This window comes from Gorilla gorilla, chromosome X, assembly GCF_029281585.2.
Source record: "Gorilla gorilla gorilla isolate KB3781 chromosome X, NHGRI_mGorGor1-v2.1_pri, whole genome shotgun sequence".
Taxonomy (NCBI): domain Eukaryota; kingdom Metazoa; phylum Chordata; class Mammalia; order Primates; family Hominidae; genus Gorilla; species Gorilla gorilla.
In genome coordinates, this window is record NC_073247.2 from 16,308,291 (window position 1) to 16,330,993 (window position 22,703).

Consider the following 22,703-nt stretch of genomic DNA (forward strand, 5'->3'; position numbering starts at 1 on the left):
TCTACAGTGTATGATTTTTCTGCTCTCTGGAAGTAAAAGTCCTATGTACACAGTTAGACAAATAGTACATTTTATGAGTGGAGGGACTTTGTCCTCTGAGAAGGTGTTTCCTTTGATGAATAAATGTATGTTGTTCAAATATATTGTTACTTGCTCTATATAGGATAATTTCATCTCTCTTTTTGAATATGAATGAAATTGGCCTTTATTCTATTCTATTTAAATACTGGCACTTACATTTTAAAACAGTGGACAATATGAATTTATATATTCATGGTTACCTTCATTTTTTTCTCTACCCACATTTTGAGGGGAATGGGATACAAGCATTTGAGATCATCACCCTGATGATGAAATACTGGGGAGAAATTCAGTCCCTGAATATCCAGTACGCTAGGCATGGACTTTCTCAGAAATATCAATGCCCTGAGCAGCAACAACAATAAAACTTTGCACGGATAGTGTCAATGTCTGGATTGCTTAGTCTTCACAGTACAGCAATCAAATCGGTTCTAGTAATAAAATAATTTGCTCTACTTTATACTTTTTAATAAAATTTGATTTCTCTGGGCCATATTATGCTTATTAGAAAGTAGAAGCTATTCTTGGACTCTGCTCAGATGCTATTATGGAGGGAGAGTCAATGCAGAGTACTGTGAATGGTCCACACTCACTTCCTAATTTGATTTCACTTGCCAGTGTAACACTAAATTAAATAAATAGGAACCAGTGTGAGGCAAAATTGAAATGCTTTTTCTACGTTGCTCTTTGCAGTGTGCTAAAAGCATTCCATCTACCTTCCCTTTCTCATTTTCCCAATACTGCCATGGGTGATATATTTAATTATTCCCTTTACAGATAAAAAACTGGAACCAGAGATTCATGACATGATATAACTTGCCAAAGTCCCCTTATCTAGTAAATCCTTTGGTTTCAAGGAAGGACATAACTGGATGCAAAATAAGTAGTGCCCAATTTAGTTATGGTGGGAAGTTTATCATTTCAGTTACTGCTATAGCTAATAAATCAAGAGTAGACCTACCCTTTGGGTCTCTAAAGACCACAGCATCTTGGAATGATGCTCAAGTATCCCCCAGGCAGGATGTAGCAATAAAAAGTAAAGGGACCCTGTGAAGAGTGATTCGGTTGGATGCAACAACACTTAAGAAAACATATGCTGATAAATTAGGCATAAAAAGTCAATCAAAACCAAACAATATTATGTCATGAAATAAATTCCTGGATTTTTATAAAAGTCTAAAGAGTTATAAAAAATTTAAGATCTGAACCCTAAATTATGCCACATATTCTTGCAATAAAATATAACTCACACTATTTTCAAATTAAACAGCTTCCAATCTCCAGCTCCCAAAACAAAACAATACTAAAAGCTAGCAATGGGCAATGGCTTTTTTTTTTTTAGATGTCTAAGATCGATCAGGAACCTGACATTAAGGAACTGGCCAATCCTGGAGTGATCACAGCCTTTGTGCAAAATAACATCTTCTGCACTCTAGTAAATGTGCCTGGATTTAGTGTCACATAAACTTAGGTTTTGAGATTATTTTTACAATTAAAACATCTAATTAACTTCGGAGATTATCACCCAGTAACTTGACATTATTGGCATTGAGTATGGCAATTCCCAACCATGGCTGCATATAGCATCATTTGCTTGCTGTTGTTGTTTTGAGACAGGATCTCACTCCCGTTGCCCAGGCTGGAGTGCAGTGCCATGATCACAGCTCACTGCAGCCTTGACCTCCTGGGCTCCGGTGATTTTCCCACCTCAGCCTCCCAAGTAGCTAGGACTACAGGCCTCTGTCACCACATCCTGCTATTTTTAGTTATCTGTTTTATTTTTTTAATAGAGACGGGGTTTTACACTATGTTGCCCAGGCTGGTCTTGAACTCCTGGGCTCAAGCAATCCACCCACCTCGGCCTCCCAAAGTGCTGGAATTACAGGCTTGAGCCACCACGCCTGGCCAGCATCATTTGTAAAGCTTTAAAAATACTGAGGCCAGGATTCCAATCCCTACGACTGTGGCTTAACAGGTCCTGGGTGAGCTTAGACATGAGGCTCTGCAAAATCTTTCTAGGTGATTCGATCGTGCAGCCAAAGTGGAGAAAAGAGGTGCCAATGTTCCCGGCCAATGTAGGAAGCAATGAACATGACTCCTCTTCAGCCACTTTTAAGTTTATGGAAAAGACCCAACAACATAGTTGGAGCCTTTTAAATTCACTTCCCTCCTTCATGTTTGGTCTTCCTTGTGACAAAAGGTCCAAATAAGCAACACACTGTAATTTATTCATGCAATGTCTTCTCAGCACACCTGGTTGGCTGCACTTCCTCTTGCTGTCATGAATCCAGGGGCTTAGGTGGGCCAGGAGATGCCACTGGAGAACAAGTGCATTCTATGACTTAAGAATCATGCTATTCTTGACTGTTGAAGACCACAGCAAAACGAGCCACTGTTGGATGACCTCTCTAACCCAGATGTTTCATTAACACTCATTTAAATAATGCATTGCTCTTCTTAGCCATCTCTCACCCTGTTTTTTTAGTATCTTACGTGGATTGTCCACCTACATTAAAGAATATTAACAACTACAATTGATGACATGAGTAGGTGGATCTGATTTTTTTTAATTTTAGATGTATATATATGTGCATATAAATAACTAATACATAATATAATACATTACATTATATATTAATATGTAACACTATGTAAATATATAATATAGTACATAATATAAAATAAATAAGTATATATATAAGTGGTTGAAATTGCTAATTGTATATATAGCAATTTCAACCACTTTTAAGTGTGCAGTTTGGTGGCATTAATCACATTCATACTGTGGTGCAGCCAATACCACCTTCTATTTCCAAAAACAGTTTTATCACTCTATACCCAGAGGACAGTAACTCTTCATTTTTTCCCCTCCCCTCAGCACCTGGCACCCACCATCCTACTTTCCGTCTCTATAAATTTGACTGCTCTAGGTACCTCATGTAAGTGAAACCAAGCAATATGTGTCCTATTGTGGTTGGCTTATTTCATTTAGCATGTCATCAAGGCTCATTTACGTTGTAGAAGATATCTGAGCTCCCTTCCTTTTCATGGCTGAATAATATTCTGCTATATGTATACAACACAATTTGTTTATCCATTCATCTTTCTATAGATATGTGGGTTTTTTCTACCTTCTAGTCATTGTGAACTCTGCTGCAATGGGTATTGGCTTACAAGTATCTGAGTTTCTGTCTTTAAATCTTTTGGATTTAAATACTAAATTTTTTGGAGTGGAATTGCTATGTCACGTGGTCATTCTACGTTTAGGAGCTGGGCGTTTTATATGTGCATTTGGAGAACTAAATGTCAGAGCAACATTCAGAGGTAGGAAACTAAAGCTCCAGAAGTGTAAGTAACTAGCTAATGCTGTAGAAGTAATAAAATGAAAGTTCCAGGACACAGACCACAGACAGATACTCAAGGTTGAACTTTAAGCCAATCTGCCCTACTTTCTGCAAGATTGACTAGATACTCTGTTACTTTCTCAACAAAATTCTCTGTCTCCCATGTAAAGGACAAAAGGAGTTCTAGATTAACTTCTGAGAGGTGCTAGGAGCGGACAAATTGATATAATTAGAAAGGGGGAGCAAAGGATATGTGAAACACATGCCACAGGATTTCAGTGGACTTGCCTCATTTGGAGGGGTGAAGGGAAAGTTTCAGAGAGTTCCTAGTATGTGTGACTTTGATTGTTTTTGTTTTCTTTTAAATTTTCTAAAGGGGAAATTCTTCAAAGAAAAACAGTATTTATTTATGCATTGTATTTACATTAAGGCAGCTAATAACATTTATATTTTGAGTTGTTTATTTACTGCTAAAATAGTTCAGCATCTTGCCTATTTCTGAGAGCTGCTATTGGTTAAGTCTACAGACATTGACTGCAACCCTCTTGGGGTTCAAATCATGTATTCAAGGCATGCTGGTAGGGTGAGTTCAAGCCACTGACTCAACCATTTTGTTTCTCATTGTTCTCATCTGCAAAATGTGAATAATATACTAACTCCCTTACAGGACTCCTGTGAGGATTAGATGAGTAAATATGTAAAGTGTTTAGAACAATGCCTGGCTGCTGACAAGTATTATATAAGTGTTATCATTATCATTTTCATTATTATTATTATCCCATAGACACCAGCACTTGCATCCTGCCTTAATTCCAGATTTACACTCGTTTTAGCCAACCAACACATATTTATTTTGCTGATCCTTTCGTGAGGCAACAGGCAACTTCTTGGAAACAAAATGAGGATGTACAAGAGATCTCACTGGCTTGGGATGGCCTTAGTGACGTGCTTCTAAAAAATTGGATATGGGCAAAGTGATAGGATATCACTTCTGACATTAGGTTGCCCAAAACTCTCCATTTTTTTTGTTATTATGTTTTGAGTCAGGGTCTCATTGTGTTGTCCAGGCTGGAGTGCAATGGCGCAATCATAGCTCACTGCAGCCTCGGCCTCCTGGGCTCAAGAGATCCTTCCACTCAGCCTTCCAAGTAGCTGGGATTACAGGCATGTGCTACCATGTCCAGTAAATTTTTGTTAAAATTTCGTGTGGAGACAGGGTGTTGCTATGTTGCCCAGGCTGGTCTCAAACTCCTGGCCTCAAGTGATCCTCCTGCTTTGGACTCCCATATCCCTGGGATTAATACCCATCTTTTACTGAGTATTTATCACCGCACTGAACCGTGGCTGGGTTGTTAGTAGACGTTCACCCATTGACATGCATCATTTTGAATCCACACTTCCACTCCGATCTAGTCTCTAGCTCTTTTAATTCACTGTTAGACGTTTCATCTTTCTCTCCCAACAGAATGTGCTCTCCTAAAATACATGTATTTGTTAATGATCTCTAAGCTCAGATAGAGGGCAGTGCTTAAACTTACTTTACAAATGTGTGAATAAATAAACGCATGGTTAAACTAATGCATGGCAGTGAAGGGCACCATAAAGCTATGCTTGGGGATGCATTTCGAAAACTTTGCTAGCCCCATGACTTAGTCGCAGAATAAGAGCTATTGTTTATTAAACACCCACCTTTGTGCCAAAAATGTTAGCTTCATTAGCTCTAATTCTCAGAATGGCCCCAAAAAATAAGTAGAATTTAGTAACTTGGCCAAGAACACACAGCTTGTAAGTGCCAAGATTGGTGGGCTTTTTTTTTTTTTTTTTGAGGTGGAGTCTCACTCCGTCACCCAGGCTGGAGTGCAGTGGCAGGATCTCGGCTCACTGCAACCTCTGCCTCCCGGGTTCGAGCAATTCTCCTGCCTCAGCCTCTCAAGTAGTTGGGACTACAGGCGCACGCCACTATGCCTGGCTAATTTTTGTATTTTTAGTAGAGATGGGGTTTCACCACGTTGGCCAGGCTGGTCTCAAACTCCTGACCTCAGGTGATCCTCCCGCCTTGGCCTCCCAAAGTGCTGGGATTAAAGGTGTGAGACACCGTGCCCGGCAAAGATTGGGCTTTGAACCCAGGAGCATCCAACTGTTAACCCTGAGGGATTGTAATTCATATGTTGGTTCTTTAGAAGATAGAATTGATACATTTAAGAATATATTCCTGTTTACCCAAATTGCCATGTCTAAATATGATGAAGTAGTGAGCCTACTCATCAGAATCAGTGGGCTTTTTCTTTTCTTTCATCAGTAGCTCCTGCTTGGACCAACATTTTGGTCACCTTATTAATATGGATGATGCTTTGTATGATAAAACTAAATGGCTATTTAAGTGTATAGGAATTTCAAGGTTCAAATCTATTTTCCTACTAGGAAACAGCAATACCTCACATCACAATAGTGACAAGTAGATTAAATAGTCAGTGTTTGCATAATATTTTGTACTGATGCCACCTAATTTTTTCCCCTCTCACTGTGTTTTCAGTGGAGAGCAGAGAAACGATGAACCCTGGGAACACTGCCTGGAATCTTATTAAATTATCCATGTCCTGTTCAGTGATTTACAACCTGTGGGGCTGTGGACCTTCAGGGCACTTGTGTTCCAGTGATATTCCCAAACTTCCACCATTGTATTCTTTTCCTTTTGATGTAAAATATACGTTAGTGTTAAAGAAAGATTCCTTTAATTGATGTCCCAAGCAAAAATTACCATTGTGGCTCATTTTGTGTCTGAGACAAAATTTTGTTTCTAATTAAATTAGAAACTATTGCACCACATAACAAATAAAGTTGTAAATTAAAATCATGAGAGCTGAAATCATTCTGTTTGTATTTTCAGATAGTTATTATAATTTCATATTTGCCTAACTTTATCACAATTCTTTGAATTCTTTCATTTCACCTCAATTTTGTTGAATTTATCTCATATATTAGAGGCATGAGAATCATTAGGAGATAACTCACACCACAGGTATTGAGAAGTTAATATCCTTTGATAAATTATATTTTATTTCTTCTGAAGTTATACTCAGAGATGTGTACTATGCATCACCAGTCAATAAAGTTGGGAATATATCTTCCTCCAGGCACACAAAACACAACATTGACCAGCCGTTGTAGTTGCATGTCAAGAAACAGCCCAGTGGTTTATGTGCCAATGTCAAAATCCAGCATGGTCTCTTTCCTCATTTTTTGTTGTACGATGAACACATTATAGTAACATTATATATATATATATATATATATATATATATATATATATATATCAGTGGCTTAAAGATTTATACAGGAAACTGAAGATCTGTTTTTATACAACATGTATCTCATAAGTGATTCCACAAAAACATATTTTTAAAAATGTTATTGATTAATCTGATCAAGCGTTTATTAAGGAAAAGGACACATGATTTCTTTTTGTTTTTTTTTTCAGTTCACAAAGTAATGAAATGATTCCCAACTATTTTCTAAAGACAATCAATGTGCATATCTTTAACATCATTGGGAACTCGTGTCTTTTATCAAATTTGATGTATTGAAATGCATTTAAATTATCATTCTTACTGATCTTCAAAGTGTGTCATCTTTAGCCAGTGGGAGTCCATTCAAGTCAGCTGTTGTGTCCTATAAACACCATCCTATAGTTCTGGATAGTCTTGAATTCTTAGGAACCACACAGTTGATGAAGGAAATTTTCACTTTAAAGAAGAATTCCAACCAAACAAAGAAATATGTATACAATTACGCTATCACCATTTTGCAACTCCTTATGAAGACAGATCTTATCAATGATCATTAACTTTTTAGCTTCCCCCAAAAAGAGACAAACAGGCATTATGTAGTTGCTGGTGGAAGAACTCAGCACCAATTATGAGACGGTTCTGCTGCTAAACATTAAGACTTGAATCTGATAAAAATTCTAGATGCAAGTTCCAGCTTGGAGGAACTATAGGGATGAAGAAGTACAGTGAATGTCACCACAGGGCGCCAGGAGTTATAGCAGGTAGTTAGGCAGACGTGAGCAGGGCAGGAGAGGGCCCCCCCCACCAGGAACAACCCCCATCATCAGATAATGATCAGATGGTTGATAACTGTCTCTCTAGAATAATAATTGGTCACAGCCAACACCAGGGAAAGGCAGTCTTCCAATAAACAGAAACACCTGAAATGAGTGATCAGCAGCTTTCTGATAAGATCTCAGGAGTTGTATGAGTAGGCTCAAGCATGCACATTAAGACACAAAGTTGTGGAGTTTAACTGGTATATGATCTCCTAGGGACATTCAACCGGTAAGGGAATAACGCCTCAAGTGAGCATGCATACAACTCCAGGAAACACACTGCACATGCTCACGTCCCAACTGCTGGCAGGCCACTGTGCATGCGGACAGCCCACCCAAAGGAAAAAATCAAAAAAAGAAAGGACATAAGAGCATGGAAGCATGCCAACGTATACAACCCCATGTCAAAAGGTCAAACCGTGCACTTGATCTCTCAAGTCGCCTGCTTGGCCCTTTTCCAACTGTACTTTACTTTCTTTCATTTCTGCTCTAAAGCTTTTTAATAAACTTTCACTCCTGCTCTAGAACTTGCCTGGATCTCTCTCTCTCGCTCTGCCTTATGCTTCTCAATCTAATTCTTTCTTCTGAGGAGTCAAGAATTAAGGTTGCTGCAGACCCACACGGATTTGCTGTCAGTAACACAGGGACTCAGTTTTTATTCAACACCAAAAAATAGGAAGACAAAAATGGGGGCATAGTAAACAAATGTGATGTGTAGACCTTGTAGGATACTGATTCAAACAAAACTTATAAGAACAAGATGAAAAAATAGGAAGTTAATGGAGAAAGAGGAGGCTGGGAGAGGAAGGGAGAGAAAAAGAAAAACTACAAATATGAAGCAGAAGCAGAAACAGGAGGGAAGGGGGGGGAGGAAGAGAGAAGAAGAATGAGGAGGATGAGGCAGAGGAAGAAGAGAAGAAGAAATGGGAGTAAATAAAGAAGAATAAAAAGAAGGGTGAGAAGGAGGAGGAAAAGAAGAAAAAAGAGGGGAAGGAGGAAGAGGAGGGCGTGGAGGAGAAGAACATTTACAGTAAATTTGAAAAATTACCTCAACGGAAGAATCTTGACCTTTTAAATCTATGTCCATCCATACTGTAATATTTCATATTTTAATTTTTGAAATATGACTGTGAGATGTGCTTCAAAGTAAACTGGGGATAACGGGTATGGGAATTGGATGTGGGGGTGGTTAGGAGATTAAAGTCTGCATAGGATACTTTCAGAGATATGTGACAGTGCCTTGGAAGTTCATTTTGTATTTGTCTTTTTTCACAACGAAAAGTTCCAAAATAATGGCATCATCCCACTGGAATAGAATGCAATATTTGATTTCAGTGATAGTTGAGACATCGCATGACTCAGCTGTCTATATATGCATTATATTTCATTTCCTAGGTGTCTTGTTAGAAATTCTAAAGTTAAGACAGACATGCATGAATTGTATCAGTCATGACGAACACCTGGACAAAGGGAAGACCCATGGACCCTGGCATGAACTGTCAACAATGAAAGTATTACCTAACAATGAAATCACTGTCTACAGATTTGATTTTGCCAAGGAAGTGGATGAACTATAATAGTGTGCAAACTCACAGACTCTGGGGCCAGAATGCCCGAGTTCTGATTTTGCCTCTAGGCAGCTACACAGTGTCCTCACTTCTATGAAAACTGTTTCCCCATATGCTAAAAAATAGTTGATGAAGCTTAAATGAAAAATGTATACAAATGTTCTTAGTACAGTGCTTGGCACATAACATAATCTCAATAAATCAATAATATTAAGAGTAACATTATGTGAATAGCCAATTATACCTCCTAATGATGTTTTGTAATTATCCTAATTATCGGAAAAATTTCTATTGCATCTTCCTGAAACTGGAGTCTATGCAATTGAAGGGAAATCTCTTAATCTTTCTATACCACAGTTTTTGCATCTCTAAAAAAAGCAACTTATAATTGTACCTACCTCAGAGGTTTGTTTTGTTTGTTTGTTTTTTATGAAGACAAAAAGCTGGCAAAGTACCTAGAACAGTCTGGCATATCCTAAGCCCGGAATAAATTGTAACTGTGATTGGAGGAATAATAATAATTACTCTTATTACTGGCCAACATCACAAAATTATCCCATGACCCAAAAAGTCATGCCTTTGTGATATTATGAACACTTCTAACCTAAAGGCATTTTATCCTCTGCTGTGTCCTCTTCCTAACTAGCAATGTGCTAATTACTCAGGGTTAATGTGCTGATGCTTCAGGGAATGGTTGGAAAGGCACCCTAACGTGTTCCTACTTCTTAACTCCATCTCAATTTTTACATCGTTAATTCTTTGGGTAACCCACCCAACCCCCCACACCCACACACTTTCCCACGCCTTGCACCTGCTCTGAATCAATTTTATATTTAACAATTGTCTTAAAACTGGTTCCCTAGAAACAGACTCAGCGACAGAGGGTTGTGTGCAGAAAGCTTTCTGGAGAGTGTTTTTGGGAAATACAAGTGCAACTAAAAAAGAAACAAAGTCAGATTGGACTGAAAGAGAAGCTGTCCTGCAATATGGTTGCAACAGAGACATCAGCCCACCTGTGAGGGAGCTCTGGAGTTAGGATGGGGCATCAGAATTGTCTTAAATTGAAGTTAAGTGGCCAATGGCTTCAAACCCCACACCAATCAATAACTGGCCAAGGTCCATCAAGTGAGGATTTTGTAAGCTTAGGGAAGGCTGCAGTTTAACGCATTTCCCAGAAAAGGAGGAATCTGGGAGCATTCAGTGGCAGAAATTTCCAGAAGGTGGAGAATGAATGTGTCACTCTGAAGAGGCAATCAGTTAGCATCTCCCCAGTTCCCACCACAGCATCCATAAAACATAAATCCTATACTTCAGATTCTCCCAAGTCTTTGTGATTTTTTTTTAAGTAAACATCATGGGCCATATTCACTGGCTACCATTCAATGCCTACTTAAAGGGTATTCTGGAGGCCACACGGATCCTGTATAAGATAGGAAGTCCAAAGGAATATTAATGAAAGCAAGAAATAAAATGAGCTAAGGGAGTGATTTTTCAAGTTAATAAGCTTTGTCATCTAGATTAAGTTAATTGTTACCTCTTCTCCCTGATTTATCTAAGTCTGATATGACCCTGGTTTTTCTTTCCTTACCTTTCATCAGGAAAAATTTCAACCGTGTACTGTCTCTTCCTCTCCATCACACTCCAGTCGTTATTGACCTGGAAGGAAAAGGCAAAGGTGATTATGAAAACACTAAAAAAAGAATGGATCTTACCATAATTATATATAAATTATAATATACTATCCTATGTTTCCAGACTCGTAATTCCGTAACTATCTTCTAGCATGAAGCTGTTCAAAATAGTGACAATGTACATTTTTAAATGCTTACTATTAATGTTATTTCATCTCATAAGCAAACAAACATTGTCAAAAAATCTAGAAAGCTAGCCTGGACAACATAGCAAGACACTGTATCTACAATAATAACAATAACAGTGTTTCTACAGTACCCATAGTACCAGCTACTCCAGAGACTAAGGCCAGAAAGGATCGCTTGAGCCCAGGAGGTCGAGCCTGCAGTGAACCGTGACTGCACCACTGCACTCCAGCCTGCGACATAGAGCAAGAGACCCTGTCTCTTAAAAAAAAAAAATCTGCAAAGCACCAAAAATCCCAAAGAATAAAATAACCTTTCTTTACTGCCTAGAGATAACTGCTCTTAACATTTTGTTTTATATACCACCAGTTGTTCTCTGTGGGTTGAAATATGTATTATACTGATTTTAAAAATATTTATATATTCCACACATTTTTTAAATGTGTTCTTTCAATTGATGAATAATAGCAACAATCAGTATTGTCAAAGTAATAGATGAAATATATAGATAGATTATAAATAATTTATCCAGTCCTCTATTGCTAGATATTAAGGAGGTTGAAGTATTCTCTTCAGAAACTATATGGTAGTAAATGACCTTATTGAAAACCTGAAATATCCCCATCATTTACTGAAGAAAATTCCTTAAAATTGAATATATTGCCTATTGTTTTAAGGAGAAAATTTTGTTGCGCTCTCTTCCAGAAAAGACAAATAAATGAAAATGCAATGTAGCAAACCTCATCAAACCTGAATTGGGATGAATACCTTCAGTTTTCAAGTCTCAGGAAAATAGATGTACAATCTTAAAGAAGTTCAGCATATTAACAAATGCATCGTTTTAATTTATTTGAATGAAATCAAATATATTATTTTAACTTCTTTTATTATTTCATGGAAGTTTGGAGAAAATTAATATGTAAAAATGGTTTTAAGACATTCACACTCTAATTTTCCTGCGAACATTTAAAAGGTTAAAGACCACTTACTATGTATGAGTTTGTCTGTAATAGGAAATTAACTACTCATGCAATTAAGTCCTCTGCTTCGAGTTCTGAGTCTGACTTTGAAGTGCTAATAAGACAAAATTACTGAAATCCAGGAAAGAAATTAAGACATGTAAAATGTTAATTAAATTCAGAAACAGAACTAATAGGAAAACCAATGTGAAATGGAAATTAAACAAGAGGCATATGTTTACACACACACACACAGAGAGAGAGAGAGAGAAAAAAGAATTCAGATGAAGTACAGAATTTTAAAAAAGATTTTTAAAATTGCTTCAAGTGATTTTGTCCACGTTTAGTAAATTCCATGATGGTGTCTGAGAAAGTAAATAAGCATCCAATTACAATAATTTTGTGGATTCTTCCTTCACAAAACTAAAGTCCCATAATCACATCCAGTTAAACGGAACATGAACGTATTGTGAGATGTTATTTATTGAAGTGCGTTTTTTAGATGGAACTCGTTGGCTTGAACAATTGATCCTAAGCTTCCGTCCAAAAAACGAGTCATGACTCTAGTTAAACAAAAGCTACATAGATAGGTAAAGTCTACTGCGATATCTTCTCAGGGAAATCTGACCCATGATAATAGTTCCATACATTTTCCTGGCAATTTAGATTTTGACAAAAATTCAACGGACTATGGGTCCTTTAAAAAGGGAAGTTGAATAAGTGGCATCTCACAACACGTTGATTTTCCATTTCAAGTGGGTGTGATTATGGAACTTTAGTTTTGTGAAGAAAGCATCCAGGAATTTATCATAATTGGATGCGTATTTATGTTCTCAGACACCATTATGAAATGTATTAGAAGTGGGCAAAATCACTTAAGCGATTTTATAGAACTATTTTAAAGTTTCTCCTTCTTTCAAATTAGCACTGTGCTTGCAATGAAGTGGTACTTACTCAGCGTTCTCTACGTAATCGTGGGTTATCATGCTTTCCCCTTCTAAACCAAATCAATTTTTGATTTACGGCTGTTGTTTTGTTATTAGTGCTTTTAGTACATGGTGAACAGGAAGAAACTGGACATCAAGCCAATTTGGACATAACCAAAAGTGTAATTTTTGTTATTTGTTCTTTTCTTCAGGGACGTCAATATTTGTATGACGTAACTTACTTGTCTCTTTTCAAATATTTGTGTTCTCAGTTTTTTATGCCATTTTAAAAATTTTTTCTCTCCTTTTTCTTTGGGACTCTAACAACATGTGTATTAAACAATGTGTTATTCCTCAACAGGTACTGGTATTGTAAAGGTACCTAGTACTAGGAATAGATTAATGAGATTGATGGATCTGGATCCAAGACAGTACTGAAGATAAAAAATGAGATTTGGAGACTAAATGCATAGAGACCAACTCCCTATTGATGTCGAGCTGATGAGGTTAGTATCTGAACCCAAACCCTTTTCCCTTATTTGTGCAATACTAGATAGGTAGGTAGATACATAGATAGATAGATAGATAGATAGATAGATAGATAGATAGATAGATAGATAGATAATATGAATAGATAGATAATAGGATGATAGATTTATACACATGTATTATAGCACTGGGGTATCTATAGATATATATAGATATATAAATATAGCTATGGATATAAATAGCAAATAAATTTGTGTATATAAATCAATGAATATATGTGCATGTATGAGTATATATTAATATGTGTGTGTGTGTATATATATATATATAGAGAGAGAGAGAGAGAGAGAGAAGCCATGAAATTTAATATAGCCACCCACTACATCATGATGTATTTCCACAGGAAGGTATAAATATATAATTCCTTTTTCATTCTAAAGTTGTATATATTCCTCTTCCTATTGAATTTGTTTCATTTTTATATTAATTTTATAGAAACAACAGGGTTTTTTACCAAATTAAGAGTTAAGCACACCTGCAGAAATTATATTCTAGAACTGGTATATGATTTCCTAGTGAAATATTTGAAGTCCATGCAATTAGCCCTGACACAGAAAAATATTGTAGATTGCAGGCATTTTCTGTCTATCCGTAATAATGGACCCATCTGGAGACACATATTGAAGGGGAACAAATAATATCAGCTCATTGACAACTGTCTCTGTTCAGAGGGGGCCGTGATAGAGTTAGGGGCATGTGGTACATAATGCTTTCTACATTGCATTGCCCAAAACACTCATTTCAGGAGCTGCTCTGAGGGAGAGAGGCAGGAGGAGGCATAGGGATCTCATAAGATTTATAGATTTACATTATACATGAGATTATTGAAATCCCTGAAATATACTTCAGGGAAGACTCTTGTTCTCCTTTGTTTTTTCTGTATTTACTAATTGATTTACTTTGATGTGGAATTTCCCACGCACTATGAAGCATAGGCATATCTGTTTGAAAAATACACAGTTAGGAAATTAAAAACGTGAGAACTGTGAGTAAAAACATAACACAATTCTTGTTCTCAGCTTTCTCATGCGTATATTAACTGGGTTGAATAAAATACTTTCTAAGATTCCTTTTATAGTTGAAGATTTCTATCTTATGACAATAATTACCTGACTTGACTGTAATTATTTTTTATGCTACAATACAACATAGACTTTTCTCTCACGTGTTTATTTTCCAATGGGAAGATACACTTTTAATAATAAGACATGGTATCTGAAAATATACACGATTTTCTTTCTTTCACACAACCACTCTTTTCCCCAATTCAGTAAGAGCACAATGAAATGTGATTTTTAGAAAATATTCAGTTTCATGTATAAATCTATTTATTCATGCTGATTTTATCGACTGAAATTTATATCATGAACACATGAAAATAGGGGTCTTGGACTATACATGACATTGAAATTTCACATCCTTTTGGAATTTGCCAAGAGAGTATTGTCTATCATCTCCAATTTGTTTCTATGCTGGGGAAAAAAAAGTGCTGAGAAAATGAGACAACGTAACTAGCTGTTGGGTGTGTAGGAGGCACGTGAAATGGGAAAGGTGGCATTTTTCTGTCTTCATTTATAACATGTCTTGTCATCCTCATGCAAGGTTAGTTATTTCTAAATATCTGACCTCAAAAATGTAAGTCAGCTGTCACAAAATTATGCAATGGTGCTCAATTTCAAAGTCACTTTTAAGTGGAAGAAATGGTTGAAGTTAGACAAGCTTCTTACAAAAATGCATGAAACAGTTTATTATGCCAAGTTATTTATTCCACTGCATGCAACATTGATTTAGGTTGGTGACAACAGTGATTGAATAATCGCCAGCCAGACTCCAGAACATTATAACAAAAAAATTCCAATGTTTCTGAATGGTTTGGGCAAATGTTTAAGGAACTATGTTAGAGGCAGCTATCTGTTGCAGGAGAACATTATTATCACCGGTCTGTAAGCAAGTACTGTATTGTCCAAGGTAACAAGGTTGGTAACCAAATGACAAAGTGATATGGGATGGCTTGCACCAAATTATAGTAGGAGGGTCTGTGTAGCATAGGTTTATAGCCCAATGTAGCAGAAGATGTATAATAAACCACTCATGTTCTGTCTTGAAGGTCATGTAAAGAAAATTTCCAGCAGGCAGAAGAAATGGAATTTTCTAGAATTATCAAGAGTTCCTAATTGGATCCTTTACCTGTTTAAAGGCATCAAGAGGAATCAGTTTCACATTTGGGATCTTCTGTTGACTCTAAGTAACTTTGACAAATTCATTAAGCTGTAGGGTTCTCATTATCATCACTATAATTTGCCAGTTCCTTCATCAAACTTAATTCTGCCTTATGTCAGGGGAATCCTAAAGAGTCACGTTACTTAGATTGTACTGTTTTCTGGGACATTCAGGCGGAAGACACTGAGTCTCAGAAGTGTTATTTGATGAAGGCAGACTTCATATTCCAAGGCTGGCCTTGTGACTTGAGTTCTACACTCTTCCCAAACCTCAATCTGCTTCCAGTTTTCCATACTTGGGTACAAATTGGTGCCCTTCTCTTATAGATATCCACTTTCTAGATACCTTACATCATGATATCATGTTCAAATGCACGGAACTGTACTCCTTTAAGCCAGTGCCACTGTCTTGGTCATTTCTGTCTCCCATATCTGACTCAGAACAGTTGACTCAATGGTTAAGCCCATGCCATTGTGATCACTCTTTATCCATCTGTCTCTCAGTACTTAAGTGTAATGTTTTATCCTTGTCTAACAGTAAACACTTTATCTTCCAACTCACAAAAGAAGATGCATGTGGAAGATCCAATAATTTGTCCTAATTTTTCACTTTTCTGCAAATAATAATATATTCTGTCATTGCTAAGCATTTCTCTCCTCTTGACTTTGACCATACGATTGTGTTTGGTCAATAGAAGATGAGTCCATATGATGTGAGTGGAGGATTAACATGTGCCTGCACTGGTAGGTTTACCTTCACCTCCAGTGACATGCCATGGCCCCTGTTGTCTGTGCTTCAGAAGAAATAGAGGTGAAACATGCTTGACACAAACTGTAGCTTTGACCCCAACCACAGGCGGGAGTACAGTGGCCCAGACTAGCCCCTTTAGACTATCCTATTTAAAACTCAGAACTGAAGTCACATGGCAGGAAAGTTGCTAAAGTGGCAAATAGAGCAGTCACTAATGATACACATTTTCAAGGCATGACGTTTTCTCTTCTGAGTACCTTGTAGAGAGACTATCAAACTTCTCTTTGCCCAAATAATTAGCCACTTCAAAGCAGGAAAACACAGTGGTGGAACCAGAATTCATCACTATGTTTCCAAGATACATTATGAAAATTAATGAATGTGTAATCCATATGACATCTCTTTAGCTCTTAAACATGTATTGACCATTATGACTTTGGTTTTTACCAATATCAGTCATAAGAAAGAAGAAAAGTCTTATGTATTCATTCTAATGCAGTTAAAGATACAAGAAGCTCATCTAAGCGGAATATTTTCATGACTTCATGACTGTTGTTGTCAGCTATCATCATACTGATGTTACTTCTTCCTCCATTGTTTGAAAGCTGTTGTTTTTAAGGTTCTAAAAAAGGACAACATTTATATAAGAGCTAGGCTTTAACATTATCTGAGAAAACAAGTTATAGATACCACAGTCTCTTTCCTCATTTCCCTGGTTGAATCCAAGTAACTGTTGTTAAGAAAAACACCAGCTTCTTCCTGAACTCTCTCCTCTATGCAAGTCTATTTTTAATTTTGCAGAGATTTCCAGTCAATGACTCAATTCTTTAACTTTACTTTGGAAGGCAAGATCTGTCAATATTAGATATCAAACCAAGATAATTTTAAATAAGTAAGAGGAGTCTCTAAATCACTGCACACTTGAATCAACGAAACCATGCGTTTTAGAATGGCATGCACTATTGTGGTTTTAAGAGAAAATGAGAAGGTACATGGGAAAACCTACAAGAGAATGATTTAACTAACTGCATTTTAAGGAAGTTTAGATAACTATATCATGACTTCAATAACTATTCTCCTGAGATTGGAAGAAGTCATTTGTCCTGGGAAAAACAAGAGATCGGCGATGTATAATCTTGATTTGATGACCTGCATGGGTATAAAAAGCTTCAGCTAGTAGCCGATGTAAAAGACCAAAATTAGCACTCATATCTGGCTGGATTTTCCTTCTACCTGGGCACAGTCAGAGCCGATTGGAAACTGGTCTCCAATGCTTACCTGTCACTTGGTAACAACTGAATAAATGATCAGGGCAGAAGGCAGCCAAGACCATGTGTGGGAGACAAAAGTTATTTTGAAGAACATCCCTCAGTCCTCAAATAGATTTAAACTAAGCCACAAAGAGGAGGCCGGTGAAGCTACACAAGCTATATAGCTTTATATGGTGTGGCTTCAGTGTATGTGTGTGTGCGTGTGTGTGTTTTAGGGATGGGATCTGGCACTATTGCCCAGTCTGGAGTCCAGTGCTGCAATCATAGCTCACTGCAGCCTTGACTTGCTGGGCTCAAACAATCCTCCTGCCTCAGCCTCCTGAGTAGCAAGGAATACAGGCACACACCACCTCACTTGGCTAATTAAAAAAATTTTTTTTTTGTAGAGATGGGGTCTTGCTGTGCTGCCCAGGCTAGTCTCAAACTCCTGACTTCAAGATTGCTAAGGGCATCCTCCTGCCTTAGCCTCCCAAAGTGCTGGGGTTATAGGCATAAGCCACTGCACCCAGCCCAGCTTCAGTTGTTTATGCAACAATTCTGCCTTAGTAAATACTCTTTGATATGTATGATCCACAAGTAATGGAATACTTTTCATAACAGAACATAGAACAAACCCATTATCCCCAGACAGAATGAAAAATTGAGACTCATAGTTTTGAATTGAGAGTCATGAAATGATCAACAGTTTGGGTTGTCCAACTGAGAAAGTGTCATTCTCTCTTTTCAGTTCTGTTTAAAGGAAGAGCATATCAGAACTGATTGGCAGAGCCTATTTTACCTATTGTCATTTTCCAGTGACAAGGCCCAGTCCTATTGACTTTCACCCAAAGCACAATACAGGCTGCACTTTTCAATTATTCAATGTAATTTCTTCTTTGGAAATTATCCGCGACGGGAATATCCTTTTCTGTTACTATTTGCTTTTTTAAAGTAAGTTCAGCGTAGGGCAGATTGATAAACATGGAGATATTGGCCATTTAAACCCCCAGGAAGAGATGTGATCCTCTTTTGAATAATTAAAGTGTCCGTGAATATAATGACTATCAAAGAACAAGGGAAATTTTCTATAAAGAAACAAATATTCGACCACTATACAGCCTGGTATGGTAGGCATAAACTGTATGGCCACTATGCACTTGAGTGTGGCAAGTATAAATGAAGAAGCTGACTTTTAATTTGTATTTACTTTAAACAGATTTGACTTTCAAATAAATAGCCACCTATTGGAGGCATTGCAATACAGTTTTATACATATATGTATATACATATATGTGGGTGTGTGTGTATAGACACAAAAAAACATACACACACATATATCCACATACAACTTATGCACCTGATTTTTTTAAGTAGAAATTTGACACTATTAGTGCTTTATGTTGTATTTTGAAGATTATCTATAATTTAGCTGGAACACAGAAGCTAGCTCGGCAGTCGCAAACTAGAAGGTTTGATTTAGTCAAGAGTACAAGCTTACCTGAAAGGGCATCCAGGTGTGGGAGGTTGATGACAGTAGAAAACATGGTTTTTCATACTTCTCTGTATCCATGTCCATCCAATATAAATTCCTCCTATCCTATAGCTATGTGAAGATTACTGCCCCATCCCTTCCATCTGTACCTGTCTGTCACCCAAGACAAATCATATCTGGGTTCATCTTTGATCAAGAAGCCCCCCGTCACCTGCCAGCTGCCTCCAAGGAGGGAGAGAGCCACTTAGTTGATTTACCCTGGCCAAAGCCTTGGGGCAGCCTGACCTTAACTAGCAGAACCAGACAGCTGAATCCAACCTAATTTGATAGCTCTGAGAAGGCCAAACTAAATAGGAACAGCTGCTTTTTAAACTGCAACAGGTGTGGGAACTCCCAACACAGACTGAGGTTTGGCTAGGCAAGTTGGGTCAAACAAAAGGAATTACATTAGAAAATGTTTGTGTTATAATAGAAATGAAGAACATGCAAAGGTCAATTGGGAAAGTTAGAAAAGAGGCTACAGCATGGCAGAGAAGTCAGTTCGACCACTGTTTCTGGGGAAAATGTCTTTTTCTCCTTCTTCATTTCTGAGCCTGGGAGGCGTGGTTTCTAACTACTCCTAAACACAGAGAGACTTGGACACTATCATTCCCAAGAGATTCTTCTTCAGTAGGATATCCCTAATACCTTTTATCTTAATTCTGCATGCACATTCTCCAATTTATGGAGTGTAATGTACTATATGCCATCATTGTAAAAATATAATTATTTGAACTTTTTAATATTGGAGGTTACAAAGAACTGAGTATGTTCCTAAGATAGGAATGTTCAATAAAACCCACTCAAATAACTTTATGGAGGCCTGAATATGCAGCTATTACAAAATGGGCTGTGAAATTAGTGTCTATCGTGGGAAACCTTAAGTAGCTATGGTCTTTTTCTTCTCTGTTGCCAGGTCATATAATGCTGACTACAAATAAAAGGGTTCCCATTATTGTTCACAATGGTTGGACCTTACTTAATGTCATTAATACAAATGGTTTCAGAAGATTCATAAGTATGAAATTGTATGTGTGTGCATGCATATGTATAAATAATTACATAAGTATAGAATTCACATGTAAATCTACATATAAAGCTAGATACTTATTGGCTTGTGTGTATATATATATATATATATACACACACACACACACACACTCACACACAGTTGGCCCTCTGTATCCAGGGATTAAACTAAACTAGGATCAAAACTATTTGGAAACAAAACATAAATAATTGCAACTGTACAGATCATGTACATACTTTTTGGTCATTATTCCCTAAACAATACAGTATAACAACTATTTACATAGCATCTACATTATATGGGTAATATAAGTAATCTGAAGATTATTTAAAGTATACAGGAGGATGTGCATAGGTTATATGAAAATACTATGCCTTTTTATTACAGCGACTTGAGCATCCTTGGATTTTGATATCTGCTGGGGTCCTGGAACTAGCACGCTGCAGAAATTGAGAGACAATTATACTTATATATGTATATATTATATATAGTACATATACACATATATAGTATATACTATATACATATTTATATACAATATATACTATATACATATTTATATATACAATATACACTATATTTAGTGTATATAAATATACAGTATGTATAAGTATATAGTGTAAATATATAGTGGGTATAAATTTACATTATATATACTGTATATAGTATATGCTATATGTATACTATATATGTTTACACGATGTGTATGCATATATAATATATATAGTGAATATAAACATGTGTATAGTATATACTATATAAATACTATATACTATATAAATGCTATATAGTATATACTATATAAATACAATAGGTATAGGCCAGATGCAGTGTCTCACACCTGTAATCCCAGCACTTAAGGAGGCTGAGGTGGGTCGTTCACTTGAGGCCAGGAGTTTAGACCAGCCTGGCCAACATGGTGAAACCCCGTTTCTACTAAAAAAAAAAACAAAACTATATATATATATACAAAAATTACCTGGATGTGGTGGCACACACCTGTAATTCCAGCTACTCGGGAGGCTGAGGCACGAGAATTGCTCAAACCTGGAAGCTGGAGGTTGCAGTGAGCCGAGATCATGCCATTGCACTCCAACCTGGATGATTGAGTGAGACCCTGTCTCAAAAAAAAAATACTATATGTGTACTATACTGCATTTACTACATAAATAAATACGTGTATATAAGCATATAAAATATACATATATTTATAAAGTGTACTATTTGAATTTGTATATACTTCTATATTTGTATATTTACATACTTAGAAATATACAAAATATATTTTCATATGTCAGAATTATTAGTTAAGTGAATAATTGCCTTGAGTTCTTTTTTAGTAGCCAATCAATTTAAATTTTATATCTGGGCTTCTTCTGCTTCCAATTAGAATACAGAAAGTAATGAGAGAATATCACGCTCATCCTATCAACCCAAACACACTGGATATGATATGAATTAAATTTATTATAAACACAGGAGGCAAAGAAATCTACTGCAATCAATAGAAAAGAGATGATCTCCTTGTGAGGGAGACGTGGGCCGTGGCTTTTCCTCTCCCTGATGGATTAGAGCAAGAAGTACAAGAAGGAGAAAAGGGGTAGCAATTTATTTTAAAATCCAAAATTACAACAAACTTTCCATACCCAAATGGGCTGGTAAGACAGATTAGAGTTCCAGGAGGGTCTGCGCCAGAGGTACCGGGGATCCCCCGCTTTTAGGTCTTCCCAGAATGTATGAGCAGTGCATGCATGCCTGGGCACAGGACACAGGAGTTGAGATCTATCCCTACGAGGTCCTCAGGCCCTCTCTGAAGTTCTATAAAGCCCTAGTTCTAGTTCTATAAAGCCACTCTCTGAAGGCAGGAGCAGAAAAATGCTGAGATTCTTCAAAGCATCCTTGACCTTCACAGATTGCAAGGCAGTTGCCCTCTAAAGACTAGGGGAAGAGATCAGTGGAGAAAAAGTCTCCCTAAAACAAAAATATAGAAGCAGAACTGGAAAGCTAAGAGAACTCCTAAAAGATGAATGCTGGGTAGTAAACAAGGGAAGCCACCCAGTACATGAAATGATACAAGTGCTCAAGATTGCAAGGGATGCTGAAAAGAAAGCCCAGAACATGTCTTTGGAAAGTTTAAAGCCACTAGAAAATTAAACTAAAGCAGTAGAAAGCATAGATGCAGCTCAACTAGAGGTCAAATTGGCACAAGCCCACACTTTAGGGGCTTGAAAGAAAAAAAAATGACAGATTTTCTCCTGGAGAAAAATATTACATATTTCACATTCTACTATGCTTTTATGCAAAATATCTGACATGCAAATCAAACATAATGAGACTTCCAAAGAATTATAAATGTGTAACCCATGAACAAGACAAGAAATAGTCAATAAAAGTAGATCTAGAAATATTAGGATTATCAGACAAGGTATTTATGTTACAGGAATTCATGCAGAAGAAGAAGGAAAACAAGAGTGGATATTTTAGTAAAGAGGTGAAAACTATAAAGCGGCACCAAAATTTTTTATTATGTATAATTATGAATTTATATATTATTTATAAAATAATTATTTTTA